Raw genomic sequence first — 24,362 nt, forward strand, 5'->3', positions numbered from 1 at the left:
AGGCACAGAGACTGGGGCTACTTGCTTGTCTTGCAACCTCAAACGTCAGACACTTCTCTGGGCGTCTGTGCACGGCGGAAGCGACAGCCCTGCTTTGAAAATGTGTAAGTCTGCAGACAGCTGGCATTCAGAAGACGCTGGCTTAGAAAGCTGTTTCTCAGCCTCATGTGTCCATGGCACTGCTTCCCCCGGATCAAGGAGACAGGGGCTGCTTGCTTATCCTGCCACCTGAAACTTTAAACATATCTTCGGGCATCCGTGCAGGTGCCTGTCTGAGCTCTGCTGCAAAAAAGCGAACATCTGCAGATAGCTGGCAGTCAGAAGGGGCTAGCCTGGAAAACTGTTGCTCAGCCTCATCTGCCCATGGCACTGCTCGCGCAGAGGCAGAGAGACTGGGGTTGCTTGCTTGTCTTGCCACCTCAAATTTCAAACGTAGCCTGAGAATAAGATTGATGACTGCTAGACTTCTTTCGCAGCCCTGCTCCAAAATGTGAATGTCTCCAAATAGCTGGTAGCCAGAAGGAGCTAGCCTGGAAAGCTGTTGCTCAGCCTCATCTGCCCATGGTACTGGTCGCACAGAGGCACAGAGACTGGGGCTGCTTGCTTGTCTTTCCACCTCAAAATTCAGATGTAACCTGGTATTGAGGGTGTGCCTGAAAGGGTAACTTTGCTGCCCTCTTCAGAAAATGCGAACGTCTGCAGATAGCTGGCAGCCAGAACGGGCTAGCCTGGAAAGCTTTTGCTCAGCCTCATCTGCCCAGGCAACTGCTCACACAGAGGCACAAAGACTGGGTCCGCTTGCTTTTTTTGCAACCTCAAACTTGAAAGGTATCCTTGAATGAGGGTGTTGCTGCCAGGCTGCTGTCTTAGATCTGCTCCAAAAATGCAAACCTCTGCAGATAGATGGCAGCCAGAAGGGGCTAGCCTGGAAAGCTGTTGCTCAGCCTCATCTGCCCATGGCACTGCTCGCACAGAGGCACAAAGACTGGGAATGTTTGATTGTCTTGCCCCCTCAAACGTAAAATGTATATTTGGGTGTCCGTGCCGGGCACCTTCGGCAGTCCTGCTCCAAAAAAGCGAATGTCTACAGATAGCTGGCAGCCAGAATTTGCTAACCTGGAAAGCTGTTGCTCAGCCTCATCTGCCCATGGCACTGCTCGCACAGAGGCACAGAGACTGGGGCTGCTTGTTTTTCTTCTCACCTCAAACTTGCAGTGTATCTTAGGGTGTCCGTACCGAGCGCCTTCAACAGACCTGCTACGAAAATTCGAACGTCTGCCGGTAGCTGGCAGCCAGAAGAAGCTACCCTGGAAAGCTGTTGCTCAGCCTCATCTGCCCATGGCACTGCTCGCACAGAGGCACAGAAACTGGGGCTGCTTGCTTGTCTTGCCAAATCAAACTTCAAACACATCTCTGGGCGTCTGTGCACGGTGGCAGCGACAGCCCTGCTCCGAAAATGCGTACGTCTGCAGACAGCTGGCAGTCAGAAGGGGTAGCCTGGAAAGCTGTTGCTCTGCCTCATCTGTCCATGGCACTGCTCGCACAGAGGCACAGAGACTGGGACTGCTTGCTTGTCTTCTCACCTCAAATGCAAACGAAGCCTGGGAATAGGGGTGGTGAATGTGAGGCTCCTTTCTCAGCCCTGCTCCGAAAATGCGAACGTCTGCAGATAGGGGGCAGCCAGAAGGGGCTAGCTTGAAAGCTGTTTCTCAGCCTCATATGCCTATGGCACTGCTCGCACAGAGGCACAGAGACTGGGGCTGCTTACTTGTCTTGCCACGTGAAAAGTCAAACGTAGTCTTGGAATGGGACTGGTGCCTGCCTAGCTCCTGTCTTAGCTCTCCTGAAAAAATGCAAACATCTGCAGACAGCTAGCAGTCAGAAGGGGCTAGCCTGGAAAGCTGTTGCTCAGCCTCATGTGCCCATGGCACTGCTCGCACAGAGGCACAGAGACTGGGGCTACTTGCTTGTCTTGCAACCTCAAACGTCAGACACTTCTCTGGGCGTCTGTGCACGGCGGAAGCGACAGCCCTGCTTTGAAAATGCGTAAGTCTGCAGACAGCTGGCATTCAGAAGACGCTGGCTTAGAAAGCTGTTTCTCAGCCTCATGTGTCCATGGCACTGCTTCCCCCGGATCAAGGAGACAGGGGCTGCTTGCTTATCCTGCCACCTGAAACTTTAAACATATCTTCGGGCATCCGTGCAGGTGCCTGTCTGAGCTCTGCTGCAAAAAAGCGAACATCTGCAGATAGCTGGCAGTCAGAAGGGGCTAGCCTGGAAAACTGTTGCTCAGCCTCATCTGCCCATGGCACTGCTCGCGCAGAGGCAGAGAGACTGGGGTTGCTTGCTTGTCTTGCCACCTCAAATTTCAAACGTAGCCTGAGAATAAGATTGATGACTGCTAGACTTCTTTCGCAGCCCTGCTCCAAAATGTGAATGTCTCCAAATAGCTGGTAGCCAGAAGGAGCTAGCCTGGAAAGCTGTTGCTCAGCCTCATCTGCCCATGGTACTGGTCGCACAGAGGCACAGAGACTGGGGCTGCTTGCTTGTCTTTCCACCTCAAAATTCAGATGTAACCTGGTATTGAGGGTGTGCCTGAAAGGGTAACTTTGCTGCCCTCTTCAGAAAATGCGAACGTCTGCAGATAGCTGGCAGCCAGAACGGGCTAGCCTGGAAAGCTTTTGCTCAGCCTCATCTGCCCAGGCAACTGCTCACACAGAGGCACAAAGACTGGGTCCGCTTGCTTTTTTTGCAACCTCAAACTTGAAAGGTATCCTTGAATGAGGGTGTTGCTGCCAGGCTGCTGTCTTAGATCTGCTCCAAAAATGCAAACCTCTGCAGATAGATGGCAGCCAGAAGGGGCTAGCCTGGAAAGCTGTTGCTCAGCCTCATCTGCCCATGGCACTGCTCGCACAGAGGCACAAAGACTGGGAATGTTTGATTGTCTTGCCCCCTCAAACGTAAAATGTATATTTGGGTGTCCGTGCCGGGCACCTTCGGCAGTCCTGCTCCAAAAAAGCGAATGTCTACAGATAGCTGGCAGCCAGAATTTGCTAACCTGGAAAGCTGTTGCTCAGCCTCATCTGCCCATGGCACTGCTCGCACAGAGGCACAGAGACTGGGGCTGCTTGTTTTTCTTCTCACCTCAAACTTGCAGTGTATCTTAGGGTGTCCGTACCGAGCGCCTTCAACAGACCTGCTACGAAAATTCGAACGTCTGCCGGTAGCTGGCAGCCAGAAGAAGCTACCCTGGAAAGCTGTTGCTCAGCCTCATCTGCCCATGGCACTGCTCGCACAGAGGCACAGAAACTGGGGCTGCTTGCTTGTCTTGCCAAATCAAACTTCAAACACATCTCTGGGCGTCTGTGCACGGTGGCAGCGACAGCCCTGCTCCGAAAATGCGTACGTCTGCAGACAGCTGGCAGTCAGAAGGGGTAGCCTGGAAAGCTGTTGCTCTGCCTCATCTGTCCATGGCACTGCTCGCACAGAGGCACAGAGACTGGGACTGCTTGCTTGTCTTCTCACCTCAAATGCAAACGAAGCCTGGGAATAGGGGTGGTGAATGTGAGGCTCCTTTCTCAGCCCTGCTCCGAAAATGCGAACGTCTGCAGATAGGGGGCAGCCAGAAGGGGCTAGCTTGAAAGCTGTTTCTCAGCCTCATATGCCTATGGCACTGCTCGCACAGAGGCACAGAGACTGGGGCTGCTTGCTTGTCTTGCCACCTTAAAATTCAGACGTATGCTGGTATTGAGGGTGTGCCTGAAAGGCTAACTTCGCTGCCCGATTCAGTAAATGCGAAAGTCTGCAGATAGCTGGCAGCCAGAAGGGGCTAGCCTGGAAAGCTGTAGCTCAGCCTCATCTGCCCATGGCACTGCTCGCACAGAGGCACAGAGACTGGGTGTGCTTGCTTGTCTTGCCACCTCAAAAGTCTTAAATATATTTGGGGTCATGCCGGGGACCTCCTGCAGTCCTGCTCCGAAAATGCGAACGTCTGCAGATAGATGGCAGAGACAATGCGCTAGCCTGGAAAGCTGTTGCTCAGCCTCATCTGCCCATGGCACTGCTCGCACTGAGGCACAGAGACTGGGGCTGCTTGTTTTTCTTCTCACCTCAAACTTCCAGTGTAACTTAGGGTGTCCGTGCCGGGCGCCTTCAACAGCCCTGCTACGAAAATTCGAACGTCTGCCGATAGCTGGCAGCCAGAAGGAGCTATCCTGGAAAGCTCTTGCTCAGCCTCATGTGCCCATGACACTGCTCGCACAGAGGCACAGAGACTGGGGCTGCTTGCTTGTGTTGCCACATCAAACGTCAAGATTATATTTGGGCGTCCTTGTCAGGCGCCTTCGTCAGCCCTGCTTTGAGAATGCGTATGTCTGCAGATAGCTGGTAGCCAGAAGGGGATAGCCTGGAAAGCTGTTGCTCAGCCTCATCTTCCCACGGCACTGCTCGCACAGAGGCACAGAGACTGGGGCTGCTTGCTTGTCTTGCCACCTCAAACTTCCAGTGTATGTTAGACGAGTCCCTGCCGGGCGCCTCCCCAAGCCCAGCTCCGAAAAAGGGAACATCTGCAGAGAGCTCGCATCCAGAAGAGGCTAGCCTGGAAAGCTGTTGCTCAGTCTCATCTGCCCATGGCACTGCTCGCACAGAGGCACAGAGGCTGGGGCTGCTTGCTTGTCTTGCCACCTCAAATTTTAAACGTAGCCTGGGAATAAGGGTGTTGACTGCTAGACTTCTTTCGCAGCCCTGCTCCAAAATGTGAATGTCTCCAAATAGCTGGTAAACCAGAGGGGGCTAGCCTGGAAAGCTGTTGCTCAGCCTCATCTGCCCATGGTACTGGTCGCACAGAGGCACAGAGACTGGGGCTGCTTGCTTGTTTTGCAACCTCAAAATTCAGACGTAACCTGGTATTGAGGGTGTGCCTGAAACGCTAACTTCGCTGCCCTCTTCAGAAAATGCGAACGTCTGCAGATAGCTGGCAGCCAGAAGGGGCTAGCCTGGAAAGCTGTTGCTCAGCCTCATCTGCCCATGCAACTGCTCGCACAGAGGCACAAAGTCTGGAGCTGCTTGCTTGTCTTGCATTCTCAAACTTCAAACATAGCCTGGAAATGAGGGGATTGTCTGATAGACTTCTTTCGCAGCCCTGCTCCAAAATTGTGAAAGTCTGCAGATAGCTGGCAGCCAGAAGGGGCTAGCCTGGCAAGCTGTTGCTCAGCCTCATCTGCCCATGGCACTGCTCACACAGAGGCACAGAGAGTGGGACTGTTTGATTGTCTTGCCACCTCAAACGTGAAATGTAAATTTGGGTGTCCGTGCCGAGCACCTTCGGCAGCCCTGCTCCAAAAAAGCGAATGTTTACAGATAGCTGGCAGCCAGAAGTTGCTAGCCTGGAAAGCTGTTGCTCAGCCTCATCTGCCCATGGCACTGCTCGCACAGAGGCACAGAGACTGGGGCTGCTTGCTTGTCTTGCAATCTCAAATTTCAAACGTATCCTTGAATGAGGGGAGTGTCTGATAGACTTCTTTCGCAGACCTGCTCCGAAAATGTGAAAGTCTGCAGATAACTGGCATCCAGAAGGGGCTAGCCTGGCAAGCTGTTGCTCAGCCTCATCTGCCCATGGCACTGCTCGCACAGAGGCACAGAGACTGGGGCTGCTTGCTTGTCTTGCCACCTCAAACTTCAGAGGAAACCTGGGAATGGGGAGGGTCCCTGCCAGGCTCCTTTCGCAGCCCTGCTCCGAAAATGCAAATGTCTGCAGATAGGTGGCAGCCAGAAGGGCTGGCTTGAAGACTGTTGCTCAGCCTCATCTGCCCATGGCACTGCTCGCACAGAGGCACAGAGACTGGGGCTGCTTGCTTGTCTTCTCACCTCACATGCAAACGAAGCCTGGGAATAGGGGTGGTGCCTGTGAGGCTCCTTTCTCAGCCCTGCTCCGAAAATGCGTACGTCTGCAGGTAGGGGGCAGCCAGAAGGGGCTAGCTTGAAAGCTGTTTCTCAGCCTCATATGCCTATGGCACTGCTCGCACAGAGGCACAGAGACTGGGGCTGCTTGCTTGTCTTGCCACCTCAAAATTCAGACATATAGTGGTATTGAGGGTGTGCCTGAAAGGCTAACTTCGCTGCCCGATTCAGTAAATGCGAAAGTCTGCAGATAGCTGGCAGACAGAAGGGGCTAGCCAGGAAAGCTGTTGCTCCGCCTCATCTGCCCATGGCACTGCTCTCACAGAGGCACAGAGACTGGGGCTGCTTGCTTGTCTTGCAACATCAAACTTCAAACTTAGCCTGGGAATGAGGGGAGAGCCTGATAGACTTCTTTCGCAGCCCTGCTCCAAAAATGTGAAAGTCTGCAGATAGCTGGCATCCAGAAGGGACTAGCCTGGCAAGCTGTTGCTCAGCCTCATCTGCACATGGCACTGCTCGCAGAGAGGCACAGAGACTGGGGCTGCTTGCTTGTCTTGTCACCTCAAATGCAAACGAAGCCTGGGAATGGGGGTGGTGCCTGTGAGGCTCCTTTCTCAGCCCTGCTCCGAAAATGCGAACGTCTGCAGATAGGTGGCAGTCAGCAGGGGCTAGCCTGGAAAGCTGTTTCTCAGCCTCATGTGCCCATGGCACTGCTCGCACAGAGGCACAGAGACTGGGGCTGCTTACTTGTCTTGCCACGTGAAAAGTCAAACGTAGTCTTGGAATGGGACTGGTGCCTGCCTAGCTCCTGTCTTAGCTCTCCTGAAAAAATGCAAACATCTGCAGACAGCTAGCAGTCAGAAGGGGCTAGCCTGGAAAGCTGTTGCTCAGCCTCATGTGCCCATGGCACTGCTCGCACAGAGGCACAGAGACTGGGGCTACTTGCTTGTCTTGCAACCTCAAACGTCAGACACTTCTCTGGGCGTCTGTGCACGGCGGAAGCGACAGCCCTGCTTTGAAAATGCGTAAGTCTGCAGACAGCTGGCATTCAGAAGACGCTGGCTTAGAAAGCTGTTTCTCAGCCTCATGTGTCCATGGCACTGCTTCCCCCGGATCAAGGAGACAGGGGCTGCTTGCTTATCCTGCCACCTGAAACTTTAAACATATCTTCGGGCATCCGTGCAGGTGCCTGTCTGAGCTCTGCTGCAAAAAAGCGAACATCTGCAGATAGCTGGCAGTCAGAAGGGGCTAGCCTGGAAAACTGTTGCTCAGCCTCATCTGCCCATGGCACTGCTCGCGCAGAGGCAGAGAGACTGGGGTTGCTTGCTTGTCTTGCCACCTCAAATTTCAAACGTAGCCTGAGAATAAGATTGATGACTGCTAGACTTCTTTCGCAGCCCTGCTCCAAAATGTGAATGTCTCCAAATAGCTGGTAGCCAGAAGGAGCTAGCCTGGAAAGCTGTTGCTCAGCCTCATCTGCCCATGGTACTGGTCGCACAGAGGCACAGAGACTGGGGCTGCTTGCTTGTCTTTCCACCTCAAAATTCAGATGTAACCTGGTATTGAGGGTGTGCCTGAAAGGGTAACTTTGCTGCCCTCTTCAGAAAATGCGAACGTCTGCAGATAGCTGGCAGCCAGAACGGGCTAGCCTGGAAAGCTTTTGCTCAGCCTCATCTGCCCAGGCAACTGCTCACACAGAGGCACAAAGACTGGGTCCGCTTGCTTTTTTTGCAACCTCAAACTTGAAAGGTATCCTTGAATGAGGGTGTTGCTGCCAGGCTGCTGTCTTAGATCTGCTCCAAAAATGCAAACCTCTGCAGATAGATGGCAGCCAGAAGGGGCTAGCCTGGAAAGCTGTTGCTCAGCCTCATCTGCCCATGGCACTGCTCGCACAGAGGCACAAAGACTGGGAATGTTTGATTGTCTTGCCCCCTCAAACGTAAAATGTATATTTGGGTGTCCGTGCCGGGCACCTTCGGCAGTCCTGCTCCAAAAAAGCGAATGTCTACAGATAGCTGGCAGCCAGAATTTGCTAACCTGGAAAGCTGTTGCTCAGCCTCATCTGCCCATGCAACTGCTCGCACAGAGGCACAAAGACTGGGGCTGCTTGCTTGTCTTGCAACATCAAACTTCAAACGTAGCCTGGGAATAAGGGGGGGTGACTGCTAGACTTCTTTCACAGCCCTGCTCCAAAATGTGCATGTGTCCAAATAGCTGGTAACCAGAAGGGGCTAGCCTGGAAAGCTGTTGCTCAGCCTCATCTGCCCATGCAACTGCTCGCACAGAGGCACAGAAACTGGGGCTGCTTGCTTGTCTTCTCACCTCAAATGCAAACGAAGCCTGGGAATAGGGGTGGTGCCTGTGAGGCTCCTTTCTCAGCCCTGCTCCGAAAATGCGAACGTCTGCAGATAGGGGGTAGCCAGAAGGGGCTAGCTTGAAAGCTGTTTCTCAGCCTCATATGCCTATGGCACTGCTCGCACAGAGGCACAGAGACTGGGGCTGCTTGCTTGTCTTGCCACCTCAAAATTCAGACATATACTGGTATTGAGGGTGTGCCTGAAAGGCTAACTTCGCTGCCCGATTCAGTAAATGCGAAAGTCTGCAGATAGCTGGCAGACAGAAGGGGCTAGCCAGGAAAGCTGTTGCTCAGCCTCATCTGCCCATGCAACTGCTCGCACAGAGGCACAGAGACTGGGGCTGCTTGCTTGTCTTGCCACCTGAAATGTGAAACGTAACCTTGGAATGGTGGAAGTGCCTGCCAAGCTCCTGTCTTAGCTCTGCTCCAAAAATGCGAACATCTTCATATAGCTGGCAGTCAGAAGGGGCTAGCCTGGAAAGCTGTTGCTCAGTCTCATCTGCCCATGCAACTGCTCGCACAGAGGCACAAAGACTGGGGCTGCTTGCTTGTTCTGCATCCTCAAACGTCAAACTTAGTCTTGGAATGGGACTGGTGCCTGCCAAGCTCCTGTCTTAGCTCTGATGCAAAAATGCGAAAGTCTGCAGATAGCTGGCAGTGAGAAGGGGCTAGCCTGGAAAGCTTTTGCTCAGCCTCATCTGGCCATGCAACTGCTCACACAGAGGCACAAAGACTAGGGCTGCTTGCTTCTTTTGCAACCTCAAACTTGAAAGGTATCCTTGGAATGAGGGTGTAGCTGCCAGGCTCCTGTCTTAGATCTGCTCCAAAAATGCAAACTTCTCCAGATAGATGGCAGCCAGAAGGGGCTAGCCTGGAAAGCTGTTTCTCAGCCTCATCTGCCCATGGCACTGCTCGCACAGAGGCACAGAGACTGGGGCTGCTTGCTTGTCTTGCATCCTCAAACTTCAAACGAAGCCTGGGAATGAGGGGATTGTCTGATAGACTTCTTTCGCAGCCCTGCTCCAAAATTGTGAAAGTCTGCAGATAGCTGGCAGCCAGAACCCGCTAGCCTGGCAAGCTGTTGCTCAGCCTCATCTGCCCATGGCACTGCTCGCACAGAGGCACAGAGACTGGGGATGCTTGCTTGTCTTGCCACATGAAACGTCAAGAGTATGTTTGGGCGTCCTTGTCGGACACCTTCATTAGCCCTGCTTTGAAAATGCGAATGTCTGCAGATAGCTGGCAGCCAGAAGTGGCTAGCCTGGAAAGCTCTTGCTCAGCCTCATCTGCCCATGCAACTGCTCGCACAGAGGCACAAAGCCTGGGGCTGCTTGCTTGTTTTGCAACCTCAAACTTGAAAGTTATCCTTGGAATGAGGGTTTTGCCTGCCAGGCTCCTGTCTTAGATCAGCTCCAAAAATGCAAACTTCTGCAGATAGATGGCAGCCAGAAGGGGCTAGCCTGGAAAGCTCTTGCTCAGCCTCATGTGCCCATGGCACTGCTCGCACAGAGGCACAGAGGCTGGGGCTGCTTGCTTGTCTTGCCACATCAAACGTCAAGAGTATATTTGGGCGTCCTTGTCAGGCGCCTTCGTCAGCCCTGCTTTGAGAATGGGTATGTCTGCAGATAGCTCGCAGCCAGAAGTGGCTAGCCTGGCAAGCTTTTGCTCAGCCTCATCTGCCCATGGCACTGCTCGCACAGAGGCACAGAGGCTGGGGCTGCTTGCTTGTCTTGCATCCTCAAACTTCAAACGAAGCCTGGGAATAAGGGTGTTGACTGCTAGACTTCTTTCGCAGCCCTGCTCCAAAATGTGTATGTGTCCAAATAGCTGGTAACCAGAAGGGGCTAGCCTGGAAAGCTGTTGCTCAGCCTCATCTGCCCATGGTACTGGTCGCACAGAGGCACAGAGACTGGGGCTGCTTGCTTGTTTTGCAACCTCAAAATTCAGACGTAACTTGGTATTGAGGGTGTGCCTTAAATGCTAACTTCGCTGCCCTCTTCAGAAAATGCGAACGTCTGCAGATAGCTGGCAGCCAGAACGGGCTAGCCTGGCAAGCTGTTGCTCAGCCTCATCTGCCCATGCAACTGCTCTCACAGAGGCACAGAGACTTGGGCTGCTTGCTTGTCTTGCCACCTCAAACTTCAGAGGTAGCCTGGGAATGGGGAGGGTCCCTGCCAGGCTGCTTTCGCAGCCCTGCTCCGAAAATGCGAACGTCTGCACATAGCAGGCAGAGAGAAGGCGCTAGCCTGGAAAGCTGTTGCTCAGCCTCATCTGCCCATGGCACTGCTCGCACAGAGGCAGAGAGACTGGAACTGTTTGATTGTCTTGCCACCTCAAACGTCAAATGTAAATTTGAGTGTCCGTGCCGAGCACCTTCGGCAGCCCTGCTCCAAAAAAGCGAATGTTTACAGATAGCTGGCAGCCAGAAGTTGCTAGCCTGGAAAGCTGTTGCTCAGCCTCATCTGCCCATGGCACTGCTCGCAGAGAGGCACAGAGACTGGGGCTGATTGCTTGTCTTGCCACCTCAAAGTTCAGAGGTAGCCTGGGAATGGGGAGGGTCCCTGCCAGGCTCCTTTCTCAGCCCTGCTCCGAAAATGCAAACGTCTGCAGATAGGTGGCAGCCAGAAGGGCTGGCTTGAAAGCTGTTGCTCAGCCTCATCTGCCCATGGCACTGCTCGCACAGAGGCACAGAGACTGGGACTGCTTGCTTGTCTTGCCACCTGAAACGTCAAACGTAGTCTTGGAATGGGACTGGTGCCTGCCTAGCTCCTGTCTTAGCTCTCCTGAAAAAATGCGAACATCTGCAGACAGCTGGCAGTCAGAAGGGGCTAGCCTGGAAAGCTGTTGCTCAGCCTCATCAGCCCATGGCACTGCTCGCACTGAGGCACAGAGACTGGGGCTGCTCTCTTTTCTTCTCACCTCAAACCTGCAGTGTAACTTAGGGTGTCCGTGCCGGGCGCCTCCAACAGCACTGCTACGAAAATTCGAACGTCTGCCGGTAGCTGGCAGCCAGAAGGGGCTAGCCTGGAAAGATGTTGCTCAGCCTCATCTGCTCATGCAACTGCTCGCACAGAGGCACAGAAACTGGGGCTGCTTGCTTGTCTTGCCAAATCAAACTTCAAACACATCTCTGGGCGTCTGTGCACGGTGGCAGCAACAGCCCTGCTCTGAAAATGCGTACGTCTGCAGACAGCTGGCAGTCAGAAGGGGCTAGCCTGGAAAGCTGTTGCTCTGCCTCATCTGTCCATGGCACTGCTCGCACAGAGGCACAGAGACTGGGGCTGCTTGCTTGTCTTGCCACCTCAAATTTCAAACGTAGCCTGGGAATAAGAGTGTTGACTGCTAGACTTCTTTCGCAGCCCTGCTCCAAAATGTGAATGTCTCCAAATAGCTGGTAGCCAGAAGGGGATAGCCTGGAAAGCTGTTGCTCAGCCTCATCTGCCCATGGTACTGGTCGCACAGAGGCACAGAGACTGGGGCTGCTTGCTTGTCTTGCCACCTCAAAATTACAGACGTAACCTGGTATTGAGGATGTGCCTGAAAGGGTAACTTCGCTGCCCTCTTCAGAAAATGCGAACGTCTGCAGATAGCTGGCAGCCAGAACGGGCTAGCCTGGAAAGCTGTTGCTCAGCCTCATCTGCCCAGGCAACTGCTCACACAGAGGCACAAAGACTAGGGCTGCTTGCTTGTTTTCAACCTCAAACTTGAAAGGTATCCTTGGAATGAGGGTGTTGCTGCCAGGCTGCTGTCTTAGATCTGCTCCAAAAATGCAATCTTCTGCAGATAGATGGCAGCCAGAAGGGGCTAGCTTGGAAAGCTGTTGCTCAGCCTCATCTGCCCATGCAACTGCTCGCACAGACGCACAAAGACTGGGGCTGCTTGCTTGTCTTGCAACATCAAACTTCAAACTTAGCCTGGGAATGAGGGGAGTGCCTGATAGACTTCTTTCGCAGCCCTGTTCCAAAAATGTGAAAGTCTGCAGATAGCTGGCAGCCAGAAGGGGCTAGCCTGGAAAGCTGTTGCTCAGCCTCATCTGCCCATGGCACTGCTCGCACAGAGGCACAGAGACTGGGGCTGCTTGCTTGTCTTGCCACCTCAAACTTCAGAGGTAGCCTGGGAATGGGGAGGGTCCCTGCCAGGCTAATTTCGCAGCCCTGCTCTGAAAATGCGAACGTCTGCACATAGCTGGCAGAGAGAAGGCGCTAGCCTGGAAAGCTGTTGCTCAGCCTCATCTGCCCATGGCACTGCTCGCACTGAGGCACAGAGACTGGGGCTGCTTGTTTTTCTTCTCACCTCAAACTTGCAGTGTAACTTAGGGTGTCCGTACTGAGCGCCTTCAACAGACCTGCTACGAAAATTCAAACATATGCCGGTAGCTGGCAGCCAGAAGGAGCTATCCTGGAAAGCTGTTGCTCAGCCTCATCTGCCCATGGCACTGCTCGCACAAAGGCACAGAGACTGGGGCTGCTTGCTTGTCTTGCCACCTCAAACTTCCAGTGTATGTTCGGGGAGTCCCTGTCGGGCGCCTCCCCAATCCCAGCTCCGAAAAAGGGAACATCTGCAGAGAGCTCGCAGCCAGAAGAGGCTAGGCAGGAAAGCTGTTGCTCAGCCTCATCTGCCCATGGCACTGCTCGCACAGAGGCACAAAGTCTGGGGCTGCTTGCTTGTCTTGCATCCTCACATTTCAAACATAGCCTGGGAATGAGGGTATTGTTTGATAGACTTCTTTCGCAGCCCTGCTCCAAAATTGTGAAAGTCTGCAGATAGCTGGCAGCCAGAAGGGGCTAGCCTGGAAAGCTGTTGCTCAGCCTCATCTGCCCATGGCACTGCTCGCACAGAGGCACAGAGACTGGGACTGTTGGATTGTCTTGCCACCTCAAACGTCAAATGTAAATTTGGGTGTCCGTGCCGAGCACCTTTGGCAGCCCTGCTCCAAAAAAGCGAATGTCTGCAGATAGCTGGCAGCCAGAAGTTGCTAGCCTGGAAAGCTGTTGCTCAGCCTCATCTGCCCATGGCACTGCTCGCACAGAGGCACAGAGACTGGGGCTGCTTGCTTGTCTTGCAATCTCAAACTTCAAACGTATCCTTGGAATGAGGGTAGTGTCTGATAGACTTCTTTCGCAGCCCTGCTCCAAAAATGTGAAAGTCTGCAGATAGCTGGCAGCCAGAAGGGGCTAGCCTGGCAAGCTGTTGCTCAGCCTCATCTGCCCATGCAACTGCTCGCACAGAGGCACAGAGACTGGGGCTGCTTGCTTGTCTTGCCTCCTCAAACTTCAGAGGTAGCCTGGGAATGGGGAGGGTCCCTGCCAGGCTCCTTTCGCAGCCCTGCTCCGAAAATGCAAACGTCTGCAGATAGGTGGCAGCCAGAAGGGCTGGCTTGAAAGCTGTTTCTCAGCCTCATCTGCCCATGGCACTGCTCGCACAGAGGCACAGAGACTGGGTCTTCTTGCTTGTCTTGCCACCTCAAAAGTCTTAAATATATTTGGGGGTCATGCCGGGGACCTCCTGCAGTCCTGCTCCGAAAATGCGAAAGTCTGCAGATAGCTGGCAGAGAGAAGGCGCTAGCCTGGAAAGCTGTTGCTCAGCCTCATCTGCCCATGGCACTGCTCGCACTGAGGCACAGAGACTGGGGCTGCTTGTTTTTCTTCTCACCTCAAACTTGCAGTGTAACTTAGGGTGTCCGTGCCGGGCGCCTTCAACAGCCCTGCTACGAAAATTCGAACGTCTGCCGATAGCTGGCAGCCAGAAGGAGCTATCCTGGAAAGCTGTTGCTCAGCCTCATCTGCCCATGGCACTGCTCGCACAGAGGCACAGAGACTGGGGCTGCTTGCTTGTCTTCTCACCTCAAATGCAAACGAAGCCTGGGAATAGGGGTGGTGCCTGTGAGGCTCCTTTCTCAGGCCTGCTCCGAAAATGCGAACGTCTGCAGATAGGTGGCAGCCAGCAGGGGCTAGCCTGGAAAGCTGTTTCTCAGCCTCATGTGCCCATGGCACTGCTCGCACAGAGGCACAGAGACTGGGGCTGCTTGCTTGTCTTGCCACGTGAAACGTCAAACGTAGTATTGGAATGGGACTGGTGCCTGCCTAGCTCCTGTCTTAGCTCTCCTGAAAAAATGCGAACATCTGCAGACAGCTGGCAGTCAGAAGGGGCTAGCCTGGAAAGCTGTTGCTCAGCCTCATGTGCCCATGGCACTGCTCGCACAGAGGCACAGAGACTGGGGCTGCTTGCTTGTCTTGCCACCTCAAACGTCAAACACTTCTCTGGGCGTCTGTGCACGGCGGAAGCGACAGCCCTGCTTTGAAAATGCGTAAGTCTGCAGACAGCTGGCATTCAGAAGACGCTGGCTTATAAAGCTGTTTCTCAGCCTCATGTGTCCATGGCACTGCTTCCCCCGGATCAAGGAGACAGGGGCTGCTTGCTTATCCTGCCACCTGAAACTTTAAACATATCTTCGGGCATCCGTGCAGGTGCCTGTCTGAGCTCTGCTGCAAAAAAGCGAACATCTGCAGATAGCTGGCAGTCAGAAGGGGCTAGCCTGGAAAGCTGTTGCTCAGCCTCATCTGCCCATGGCACTGCTCGCGCAGAGGCAGAGAGACTGGGGTTGCTTGCTTGTCTTGCCACCTCAAATTTCAAACGTAGCCTGAGAATAAGAGTGTTGACTGCTAGACTTCTTTCGCAGCCCTGCTCCAAAATGTGAATGTCTCCAAATAGCTGGTAGCCAGAAGGAGCTAGCCTGGAAAGCTGTTGCTCAGCCTCATCTGCCCATGGTACTGGTCGCACAGAGGCACAGAGACTGGGGCTGCTTGCTTGTCTTGCCACCTCAAAATTCAGATGTAACCTGGTATTGAGGGTGTGCCTGAAAGGGTAACTTTGCTGCCCTCTTCAGAAAATGCGAACGTCTGCAGATAGCTGGCAGCCAGAACGGGCTAGCCTGGAAAGCTTTTGCTCAGCCTCATCTGCCCATGCAACTGCTCACACAGAGGCACAAAGACTGGGTCTGCTTGCTTTTTTTGCAACCTCAAACTTGAAAGGTATCCTTGAATGAGGGTGTTGCTGCCAGGCTGCTGTCTTAGATCTGCTCCAAAAATGCAAACCTCTGCAGACAGATGGTAGCCAGAAGGGGCTAGCCTGGAAAGCTGTTGCTCAGTCTCTCCTGCCCATGGCACTGCTCGCATAGAGGCACAAAGACTGGGAATGTTTGATTGTCTTGCCACCTCAAACGTAAAATGTATATTTGGGTGTCCGTGCCGGGCACCTTCGGCAGTCCTGCTCCAAAAAAGCGAATGTCTACAGATAGCTGGCAGCCAGAAGTTGCTAACCTGGAAAGCTGTTGCTCAGCCTCATCTGCTCATGCAACTGCTCGCACAGAGGCACAGAGACTGGGGCTGCTTGCTTGTCTTGCAATCTCAAACTTCAAACGTATCCTTGGAATGAGGGGAGTGTCTGATAGACTTCTTTCGCAGCCCTGCTCCAAAAATGTGAAAGTCTGCAGATAGCTGGCAGCCAGAAGGGGCTAGCCTGGAAAGCTGTTGCTCAGCCTCATCAGCCCATGGCACTGCTCGCACAGAGGCACAGGGACTGGGACTGCTTGCTTGTCTTGCCACCTGAAACGTCAAACGTAGTGTTGGAATGGGACTGGTGCCTGCCTAGCTCCTGTCTTAGCTCTCCTGAAAAAATGCGAACATCTGCAGACAGCTGGCAGTCAGAAGGGGCTAGCCTGGAAAGCTGTTGCTCAGCCTCATCAGCCCATGGCACTGCTCGCACAGAGGCACAGAGACTGGGACTGCTTGCTTGTCTTGCCACCTGAAACGTCAAACGTAGTCTTGGAATGGGACTGGTGCCTGCCTAGCTCCTGTCTTAGCTCTCCTGAAAAAATGCGAACATCTGCAGACAGCTGGCAGTCAGAAGGGGCTAGCCTGGAAAGCTGTTGCTCAGCCTCATCAGCACATGGCACTGCTCGCACTGAGGCACAGAGACTGGGGCTGCTCTCTTTTCTTCTCACCTCAAACCTGCAGTGTAACTTAGGGTGTCCGTGCCGGGCGCCTTCAACAGACCTGCTACGAAAATTCGAACGTCTGCCGATAGCTGGCAGCCAGAAGGGGCTAGCCTGGAAAGATGTTGCTCAGCCTCATCTGCCCATGCAACTGCTCGCACAGAGGCACAGAAACTGGGGCTGCTTGCTTGTCTTGCCAAATCAAACTTCAAACACATCTCTGGGCGTCTGTGCACGGTGGCAGCGACAGCCCTGCTCTGAAAATGCGTACGTCTGCAGACAGCTGGTAGCCAGAAGGGGATAGCCTGGAAAGCTGTTGCTCAGCCTCATCTGCCCATGGTACTGGTCGCACAGAGGCACAGAGACTGGGGCTGCTTGCTTGTCTTGCCACCTCAAAATTACAGACGTAACCTGGTATTGAGGATGTGCCTGAAAGGGTAACTTCGCTGCCCTCTTCAGAAAATGCGAACGTCTGCAGATAGCTGGAAGCCAGAAGGGGCTAGCCTGGAAAGCTTTTGCTCAGCATCATCTGCGCAGGCAACTGCTCACACAGAGGCACAAAGACTAGGGCTGCTTGCTTGTTTTCAACCTCAAACTTGAAAGGTATCCTTGGAATGAGGGTGTTGCTGCCAGGCTGCTGTCTTAGATCTGCTCCAAAAATGCAAACTTCTGCAGATAGATGGCAGCCAGAAGGGGCTAGCTTGGAAAGCTGTTGCTCAGCCTCATCTGCCCATGCAACTGCTCGCACAGACGCACAAAGACTGGGGCTGCTTGCTTGTCTTGCAACATCAAACTTCAAACTTAGCCTGGGAATGAGGGGAGTGCCTGATAGACTTCTTTCGCAGCCCTGTTCCAAAAATGTGAAAGTCTGCAGATAGCTGGCAGCCAGAAGGGGCTAGCCTGGAAAGCTGTTGCTCAGCCTCATCTGCCCATGGCACTGCTCGCACAGAGGCACAGAGACTGGGGCTGCTTGCTTGTCTTGCCACCTCAAACTTCAGAGGTAGCCTGGGAATGGGGAGGGTCCCTGCCAGGCTAATTTCGCAGCCCTGCTCTGAAAATGCGAACGTCTGCACATAGCTGGCAGAGAGAAGGCGCTAGCCTGGAAAGCTGTTGCTCAGCCTCATCTGCCCATGGCACTGCTCGCACTGAGGCACAGAGACTGGGGCTGCTTGTTTTTCTTCTCACCTCAAACTTGCAGTGTAACTTAGGGTGTCCGTACTGAGCGCCTTCAACAGACCTGCTACGAAAATTCAAACATATGCCGGTAGCTGGCAGCCAGAAGGAGCTATCCTGGAAAGCTGTTGCTCAGCCTCATCTGCCCATGGCACTGCTCGCACAAAGGCACAGAGACTGGGGCTGCTTGCTTGTCTTGCCACCTCAAACTTCCAGTGTATGTTCGGGGAGTCCCTGTCGGGTGCCTCCCCAATCCCAGCTCCGAAAAAGGGAACATCTGCAGAGAGCTCGCAGCCAGAAGAGGCTAGGCAGGAAAGCTGTTGCTCAGCCTCATCTGCCCATGGCACTGCTCGCACAGAGGCACAAAGTCTGGGGCTGCTTGCTTGTCTTGCATCCTCACATTTCAAACATAGCCTGGGAATGAGGGTATTGTTTGATAGACTTCTTTCGCAGCCCTGCTCCAAAATTGTGAAAGTCTGCAGATAGCTGGCAGCCAGAAGGGGCTAGCCTGGCAAGCTGTTGCTCAGCCTCATCTGCCCATGGCACTGCTCGCACAGAGGCACAGAGACTGGGACTGTTGGATTGTCTTGCCACCTCAAACGTCAAATGTAAATTTGGGTGTCCGTGCCGAGCACCTTTGGCAGCCCTGCTCCAAAAAAGCGAATGTTTACAGATAGCTGGCAGCCAGAAGTTGCTAGCCTGGAAAGCTGTTGCTCAGCCTCATCTGCCCATGGCACTGCTCGCACAGAGGCACAGAGACTGGGGCTGCTTGCTTGTCTTGCAATCTCAAACTTCAAAAGTATCCTTGGAATGAGGGTAGTGTCTGATAGACTTCTTTCGCAGCCCTGCTCCAAAAATGTGAAAGTCTGCAGATAGCTGGCAGCCAGAAGGGGCTAGCCTGGCAAGCTGTTGCTCAGCCTCATCTGCCCATGCAACTGCTCGCACAGAGGCACAGAGACTGGGGCTGCTTGCTTGTCTTGCCTCCTCAAACTTCAGAGGTAGCCTGGGAATGGGGAGGGTCCCTGCCAGGCTCCTTTCGCAGCCCTGCTCCGAAAATGCAAACGTCTGCAGATAGGTGGCAGCCAGAAGGGCTGGCTTGAAAGCTGTTTCTCAGCCTCATCTGCCCATGGCACTGCTCGCACAGAGGCACAGAGACTGGGTCTTCTTGCTTGTCTTGCCACCTCAAAAGTCTTAAATATATTTGGGGGTCATGCCGGGGACCTCCTGCAGTCCTGCTCCGAAAATGCGAAAGTCTGCAGATAGCTGGCAGAGAGAAGGCGCTAGCCTGGAAAGCTGTTGCTCAGCCTCATCTGCCCATGGCACTGCTCGCACTGAGGCACAGAGACTGGGGCTGCTTGTTTTTCTTCTCACCTCAAACTTGCAGTGTAACTTAGGGTGTCCGTGCCGGGCGCCTTCAACAGCCCTGCTACGAAAATTCGAACGTCTGCCGATAGCTGGCAGCCAGAAGGAGCTATCCTGGAAAGCTGTTGCTCAGCCTCATCTGCCCTTGGCACTGCTCGCACAGACGCACAGAGACTGGGGCTGCTTGCTTGTCTTCTCACCTCAAATGCAAACGAAGCCTGGGAATAGAGGTGGTGCCTGTGAGGCTCCTTTCTCAGCCCTGCTCCGAAAATGCGAACGTCTGCAGATAGGTGGCAGCCAGCAGGGGCTAGCCTGGAAAGCTGTTTCTCAGCCTCATGTGCCCATGGCACTGCTCGCACAGAGGCACAGAGACTGGGGCTGCTTGCTTGTCTTGCCACGTGAAACGTCAAACGTAGTATTGGAATGGGACTGGTGCCTGCCTAGCTCCTGTCTTAGCTCTCCTGAAAAAATGCGAACATCTGCAGACAGCTGGCAGTCAGAAGGGGCTAGCCTGGAAAGCTGTTGCTCAGCCTCATGTGCCCATGGCACTGCTCGCACAGAGGCACAGAGACTGGGGCTGCTTGCTTGTCTTGCCACCTCAAACGTCAAACACTTCTCTGGGCGTCTGTGCACGGCGGAAGCGACAGCCCTGCTTTGAAAATGCGTAAGTCTGCAGACAGCTGGCATTCAGAAGACGCTGGCTTATAAAGCTGTTTCTCAGCCTCATGTGTCCATGGCACTGGTTCCCCCGGATCAAGGAGACAGGGGCTGCTTGCTTATCCTGCCACCTGAAACTTTAAACATATCTTCGGGCATCCGTGCAGTTGCCTGTCTGAGCTCTGCTGCAAAAAAGTGAACATCTGCAGATAGCTGGCAGTCAGAAGGGGCTAGCCTGGAAAGCTGTTGCTCAGCCTCATCTGCCCATGGCACTGCTCGCGCAGAGGCAGAGAGACTGGGGTTGCTTGCTTGTCTTGCCACCTCAAATTTCAAACGTAGCCTGAGAATAAGAGTGTTGACTGCTAGACTTCTTTCGCAGCCCTGCTCCAAAATGTGAATGTCTCCAAATAGCTGGTAGCCAGAAGGAGCTAGCCTGGAAAGCTGTTGCTCAGCCTCATCTGCCCATGGTACTGGTCGCACAGAGGCACAGAGACTGGGGCTGCTTGCTTGTCTTGCCACCTCAAAATTCAGATGTAACCTGGTATTGAGGGTGTGCCTGAAAGGGTAACTTTGCTGCCCTCTTCAGAAAATGCGAACGTCTGCAGATAGCTGGCAGCCAGAACGGGCTAGCCTGGAAAGCTTTTGCTCAGCCTCATCTGCCCATGCAACTGCTCACACAGAGGCACAAAGACTGGGTCTGCTTGCTTTTTTTGCAACCTCAAACTTGAAAGGTATCCTTGAATGAGGGTGTTGCTGCCAGGCTCCTGTCTTAGATCTGCTCCAAAAATGCAAACCTCTGCAGACAGATGGTAGCCAGAAGGGGCTAGCCTGGAAAGCTGTTGCTCAGTCTCTCCTGCCCATGGCACTGCTCGCATAGAGGCACAAAGACTGGGAATGTTTGATTGTCTTGCCACCTCAAACGTAAAATGTATATTTGGGTGTCCGTGCCGGGCACCTTCGGCAGTCCTGCTCCAAAAAAGCGAATGTCTACAGATAGCTGGCAGCCAGAAGTTGCTAACCTGGAAAGCTGTTGCTCAGCCTCATCTGCTCATGCAACTGCTCGCACAGAGGCACAGAGACTGGGGCTGCTTGCTTGTCTTGCAATCTCAAACTTCAAACGTATCCTTGGAATGAGGGGAGTGTCTGATAGACTTCTTTCGCAGCCCTGCTCCAAAAATGTGAAAGTCTGCAGATAGCTGGCAGCCAGAAGGGGCTAGCCTGGAAAGCTGTTGCTCAGCCTCATCAGCCCATGGCACTGCTCGCACAGAGGCACAGGGACTGGGACTGCTTGCTTGTCTTGCCACCTGAAACGTCAAACGTAGTGTTGGAATGGGACTGGTGCCTGCCTAGCTCCTGTCTTAGCTCTCCTGAAAAAATGCGAACATCTGCAGACAGCTGGCAGTCAGAAGGGGCTAGCCTGGAAAGCTGTTGCTCAGCCTCATCAGCCCATGGCACTGCTCGCACAGAGGCACAGAGACTGGGACTGCTTGCTTGTCTTGCCACCTGAAACGTCAAACGTAGTCTTGGAATGGGACTGGTGCCTGCCTAGCTCCTGTCTTAGCTCTCCTGAAAAAATGCGAACATCTGCAGACAGCTGGCAGTCAGAAGGGGCTAGCCTGGAAAGCTGTTGCTCAGCCTCATCAGCACATGGCACTGCTCGCACTGAGGCACAGAGACTGGGGCTGCTCTCTTTTCTTCTCACCTCAAACCTGCAGTGTAACTTAGGGTGTCCGTGCCGGGCGCCTTCAACAGACCTGCTACGAAAATTCGAACGTCTGCCGATAGCTGGCAGCCAGAAGGGGCTAGCCTGGAAAGATGTTGCTCAGCCTCATCTGCCCATGCAACTGCTCGCACAGAGGCACAGAAACTGGGGCTGCTTGCTTGTCTTGCCAAATCAAACTTCAAACACATCTCTGGGCGTCTGTGCACGGTGGCAGCGACAGCCCTGCTCTGAAAATGCGTACGTCTGCAGACAGCTGGTAGCCAGAAGGGGATAGCCTGGAAAGCTGTTGCTCAGCCTCATCTGCCCATGGTACTGGTCGCACAGAGGCACAGAGACTGGGGCTGCTTGCTTGTCTTGCCACCTCAAAATTACAGACGTAACCTGGTATTGAGGATGTGCCTGAAAGGGTAACTTCGCTGCCCTCTTCAGAAAATGCGAACGTCTGCAGATAGCTGGAAGCCAGAAGGGGCTAGCCTGGAAAGCTTTTGCTCAGCATCATCTGCGCAGGCAACTGCTCACACAGAGGCACAAAGACTAGGGCTGCTTGCTTGTTTTCAACCTCAAACTTGAAAGGTATCCTTGGAATGAGGGTGTTGCTGCCAGGCTGCTGTCTTAGATCTGCTCCAAAAATGCAAACTTCTGCAGATAGATGGCAGCCAGAAGGGGCTAGCTTGGAAAGCTGTTGCTCAGCCTCATCTGCCCATGCAACTGCTCGCACAGACGCACAAAGACTGGGGCTGCTTGCTTGTCTTGCAACATCAAACTTCAAACTTAGCCTGGGAATGAGGGGAGTGCCTGATAGACTTCTTTCGCAGCCCTGTTCCAAAAATGTGAAAGTCTGCAGATAGCTGGCAGCCAGAAGGGGCTAGCCTGGAAAGCTGTTGCTCAGCGTCATCTGCCCATGGCACTGCTCGCACAGAGGCACAGAGACTGGGGCTGCTTGCTTGTCTTGCCACCTCAAATGCAAACGAAGCCTGGGAATAGGGGTGGTGCCTGTGAGGCTCCTTTCTCAGCCCTGCTCCGAAAATGCGAACGTCTGCAGATAGGGGGTAGCCAGAAGGGGCTAGCTTGAAAGCTGTTTCTCAGCCTCATATGCCTATGGCACTGCTCGCACAGAGGCACAGTGACTGGGGCTGCTTGCTTGTCTTGCCACCTCAAAATTCAGACATATACTGGTATTGAGGGTGTGCCTGAAAGGCTAACTTCGCTGCCCGATTCAGTAAATGCGAAAGTCTGCAGATAGCTGGCAGACAGAAGGGGCTAGCCAGGAAAGCTGTTGCTCAGCCTCATCTGCCCATGCAACTGCTCGCACAGAGGCACAGAGACTGGGGCTGCTTGCTTGTCTTGCCACCTCAAACGTCAAACGTAGCCTTGGAATGAGGGGAGTGTCTGATAGACTTCTTTCGCAGTCCTGCTCAAAAAATGTGAAAGTCTGCAGATAGCTGGCAGCCAGAAGGGGCTAGCCTGGCAAGCTGTTGCTCAGCCTCATCTGCCCATGGCACTGCTCGCACAGAGGCACAGAGACTGGGGCTGCTTGCTTGTCCTGCATCCTCAAACTTCAAACGAAGCCTGGGAATGAGGGGATTGTCTGATAGACTTCTTTAGCAGCCCTGCTCCAAAATTGTGAAAGTCTGCAGATAGCTGGCATCCAGAAGGGGCTAGCCTGGCAAGCTGTTGCTCAGCCTCATCTGCCCATGGCACTGCTCGCACAGAGGCACAGAGACTGGGGCTGCTTGCTTGTCTTGCCACATGAAACTTCAAGAGTATGTTTGGGCGTCCTTGTCGGACACCTTCATTAGCCCTGCTTTGAAAATGCGAATGTCTGCAGATAGCTGGCAGCCAGAAGTGGCTAGCCTGGAAAGCTCTTGCTCAGCCTCATCTGCCCATGCAACTGCTCGCACAGAGGCACAAAGCCTGGGGCTGCTTGCTTGTTTTGCAACCTCAAACTTGAAAGGTATCCTTGGAATGAGGGTGTTGCCTGCCAGGCTCCTGTCTTAGATCTGCTCCAAAAATGCAAACTTCTGCAGATAGATGGCAGCCAGAAGGGGCTAGCCTGGAAAGCTCTTGATCAGCCTCATGTGCCCATGGCACTGCTCGCACAGAGGCACAGAGGCTGGGGCTGCTTGCTTGTCTTGCCACATCAAACGTCAAGAGTATATTTGGGCGTCCTTGTCAGGCGCCTTCGTCAGCCCTGCTTTGAGAATGGGTATGTCTGCAAATAGCTCACAGCCAGAAGTGGCTAGCCTGGCAAGCTTTTGCTCAGCCTCATCTGCCCATGGCACTGCTCGCACAGAGGCACAGAGGCTGGGGCTGCTTGCTTGTCTTGCATCCTCAAACTTCAAACGAAGCCTGGGAATAAGGGTGTTGACTGCTAGACTTCTTTCGCAGCCCTGCTCCAAAATGTGAATGTCTCCAAATAGCTGGTAACCAGAAGGGGCTAGCCTGGAAAGCTGTTGCTCAGCCTCATCTGCCCATGCAACTGCTCTCACAGAGGCACAGAGACTGGGGCTGCTTGCTTGTCTTGCCACCTCAAACTTCAGAGGTAGCCTGGGAATGGGGAGGGTCCCTGCCAGGCTCCTTTCGCAGCCCTGCTCCGAAAATGCGAACGTCTGCACATAGCTGGCAGAGAGAAGGCGCTAGCCTGGCAAGCTGTTGCTCAGCCTCATCTGCCCATGGCACTGCTCGCACTGAGGCACAGAGACTGGGGCTGCTTGTTTTTCTTGCCACCTCAAACTTGCAGTGTAACTTACGGTGTCCGTACTGAGCGCCTTCAACAGACCTGCTACGAAAATTCGAATGTATGCCGGTAGCTGGCAGCCAGAAGGAGCTACCCTGGAAAGCTGTTGCTCAGCCTCATCTGCCCATGGCACTGCTCGCACAGAGGCACAGAGACTGGGGCTGCTTGCTTGTCTTGCCACCTCAAACTTCCAGTGTATGTTCGCGGAGTCCCTGTCGGGCGCCTCCCCAAGCCCAGCTCCGAAAAAGGGAACATGTGCAGAGAGCTCGCATCCACAAGAGGCTAGCCTGGAAAGCTGTTGCTCAGTCTCATCTGCCCATGGCACTGCTCGCACAGAGGCACAGAGGCTGGGGCTGCTTGCTTGTCTTGCCACCTCAAATTTCAAACGTAGCCTGGGAATAAGGGTGTTGACTGCTAGACTTCTTTCGCAGCCCTGCTCCAAAATGTGAATGTCTCCAAATAG

This window comes from Opisthocomus hoazin, chromosome 7, assembly GCF_030867145.1.
Source record: "Opisthocomus hoazin isolate bOpiHoa1 chromosome 7, bOpiHoa1.hap1, whole genome shotgun sequence".
Classification (NCBI taxonomy): domain Eukaryota; kingdom Metazoa; phylum Chordata; class Aves; order Opisthocomiformes; family Opisthocomidae; genus Opisthocomus; species Opisthocomus hoazin.